We start from the raw sequence: 2,656 nt of genomic DNA, 5'->3' as shown, positions 1-2,656 counted from the left end.
GGGTAGGACTCCCTACAGTTCCCTATCTTTCCCGCCTACCCTCTACAATCAATTTAGAAGGTCTTTTGGGTTAATATTCGTTGAATATCAAGTTTAGAATTAGGAGTTTATACAAATTACGATTTTGGTGGTAGATAACAATTAATGTTGGATCAATAGTGAAACAGGTAAGGACAATAGTACTTGGGTTTTATTTTCTCCAAGTCCCATCCTTGTCGCAGTGAATTCTTCAGTCTTGCTTCGGGTTCTTGAGATTATTCCGAGTTTGATAATTGATGCTCTCGTCCACGAATCCACCCCTCTCTCCACGACCCGCACACTGAGCAACCGAGCAGTCCCGTACCCTCGTACCTCCACGGCTCTAGGTTTAGTTTATATGTTAGAAAATTCTGGGGATGATCAGTGAAAAGTCGAGTTTTGAATAAGGTTAGAGTTACGGTTGCGGTTCGTCGATTCCGCGTAGCTAAAAATCGGCTGGCGCCCTAAACACATTTTTAAGGATTGGAAAGAGCTGCTGATTACCCCCGGAGTTTCGTTTAGATTTTTCGGTTTTGTCGTTCCAGAGTCGTCGGAGTTGCGAGAACGAAGGTAATGGTTTTGGCCGTGTTTTCGGTTGTCGATTTAATGGGCTAGGGTTTTTGAGTATTTGCTGAGGCCATAGAGGAAAAACCATTACAGAGAATAGAGATGTTCCCTCAATTTTTTAATATCCCGGTACTTTTGAGTACAGTTTTCAACTGTACAATTTATTTCTTGAAAGTGGTCAATATTTGTTAAATCAGAAGGTGGTATATGCTTAGCAAAAGTGATTTTGTGGGTTCACTACATGACTTTGTGAAGATGATAAAGTTGAATATGTCTTTTTACAGTGGTTATATCAAAAGATGAGTTGCTCGGTTAAATTCGAATGTTCCCGTAAATGTTTTATATAAACAGTAAATTCCGAATTATTATAAACACAAAATAAACAAAAAAACATTTTGATTGTCTATCCTCAACTTTCTTAATAAAATACAAAGCAAGAAAAATCATCAAAGATCGGGAGACTTACGTTTTAATACCCAAAAATGGAATAAAATTCCTTTTTTTTCTTTTTCTATGGTAATTTAGATTTGTGCGATTCTCTGTCTGTTTAACATCTCAAATCCTGCAACAAAATTGAGTGGATTATTAAAATAAATAATTGTCCTCTATTCTCAAATGAAATAATTAGATATTTTACGTTTGAATAATAATCTGTCAGGTTACACATTTTTTTGTTCAACTATTGATTTCAACAATTTTTGTTGGGTATGAAAAAATCATTCTTTTATCTTTATCAGTCATCAATTTCATATAGAATGAAAAAAGAGCTGAAGGGGATTCAATTTTTCATGATACTGATTATTGTTTCCCGTCAATATATAGCTGGCTGTGAAAAAAGTCACGGTAACATCATGTATAAGAATATTTCAATTTATTTTTAGTTGAAAATTAAATTCATGGCCTTGATGTATATTTTTTCTCGTTTACGTCGATTTATTCCAAGATCCATTAACATTTATTAAACATTACCGGAAAACGAATTATATAGGGATCGTTATTCAATAACTTACCAGTCAAATTGTTTTTTTTTGCGATGAGTGACTGCCCGTATTGATAAATTAGTTTTGTAAGTAATTTTATGCCATCGGTGCCCGTAATCACGCGATTCTAACCTTGCTTCGCTCGGTTAAATCGCGGATTCCGGGCGCAATGACGTAAAATTTTGTATGAAACGCGTGCGTAATATATTTTTCGACTCGTGGGATTGTAAAACTCGCCTTCGGCTCGTGTTACAAACCTCCCACGAGTCAAAAAATATACTACGCACGTGTTGCATAATATACTATTTTAATTGTTCAATCACCATAAACAATAGAAACACATACGATTGACCATTTGTTCAATATCTTGTTTGGCCTGTGCACAAAAAAAATAAAAACTCTTAATTTTCTGAAGTATAGACTCAATCCGTATACGTAACACAACATCACACTGCGCTGTCACGAACGAGACGGAACATTTCCGAAGTTTTAGCTAGTCAAATTCCCGGAAAACCGCCAAAACAAAACACAGTCAAAACACACATTACAGAGTAATTGTTTGCGTCAATCAATACGAATTTGTGGTAAAATTGCAAGACATTATGTAACTTTACGATGGAAGGTTTAAAAATAGTAAAATAATCATGAACCTGAAGTTAGCTGCACTTTTTATATACCAGCCTTTAGCAGAGAATATCTCTGTGAAAAGTGAAGATATAAAAAAAAAATCGGTCTATTCAGAAAACCTTTCTCTAGGTGGGAATTGCCTCACTTTTTTTCAATAAATAATTTTTCTTTTTTTATAACAATAAATCGAATTAAGAAAATGTTCAGCATGGAATATCTCCGACGCCGCCCATCACAATATCATGGAACCAAATTCTCTGACTTCGGTTTTCCAAAATCTAAATGGGAATTCCTTTTTTTTATTTCTCCTCTTCGTAATTCGGAATTAAACAAAAAAAAACCAAAAAAACTTCAACACTCCATTTCTCACGTCTGGAACAACCCCTACAGTTGAGTCAATCACCAAAATTTTTATTTTTCATTGGCCTAAATGGGAATTGGTTTTTTTTCTCAAATTTTTGAAC

The 2,656-nt window shown here is 34.7% G+C and overlaps 1 protein-coding gene across 1 annotated transcript in view; it reads right to left on the bottom strand.

Annotated features, from left to right (window-relative positions):
• Positions 1-1,714, bottom strand: part of LOC105272471 (uncharacterized) — a 15,329-nt gene extending 13,615 nt beyond the window's left edge. Inside the window, exons 1-2 of the mRNA XM_011314621.1 lie at positions 1,596-1,714; positions 1,052-1,147 (exon numbers count right to left, since the gene is read on the bottom strand). The gene's annotated coding sequence lies outside the window, so the exon portion shown is untranslated. The remainder of the gene's footprint in view (positions 1-1,051; positions 1,148-1,595) is intronic.
• Between the last annotated feature and the right edge of the window lie 942 nt (positions 1,715-2,656).

This window comes from Fopius arisanus, unplaced genomic scaffold (genome assembly GCF_000806365.1).
Source record: "Fopius arisanus strain USDA-PBARC FA_bdor unplaced genomic scaffold, ASM80636v1 scaffold00183, whole genome shotgun sequence".
Classification (NCBI taxonomy): Eukaryota; Metazoa; Arthropoda; class Insecta; order Hymenoptera; family Braconidae; genus Fopius; species Fopius arisanus.
The sequence above is the reverse complement of the archived record's forward strand: the minus strand, read 5'-3'. Positions and strand labels throughout refer to the sequence as shown.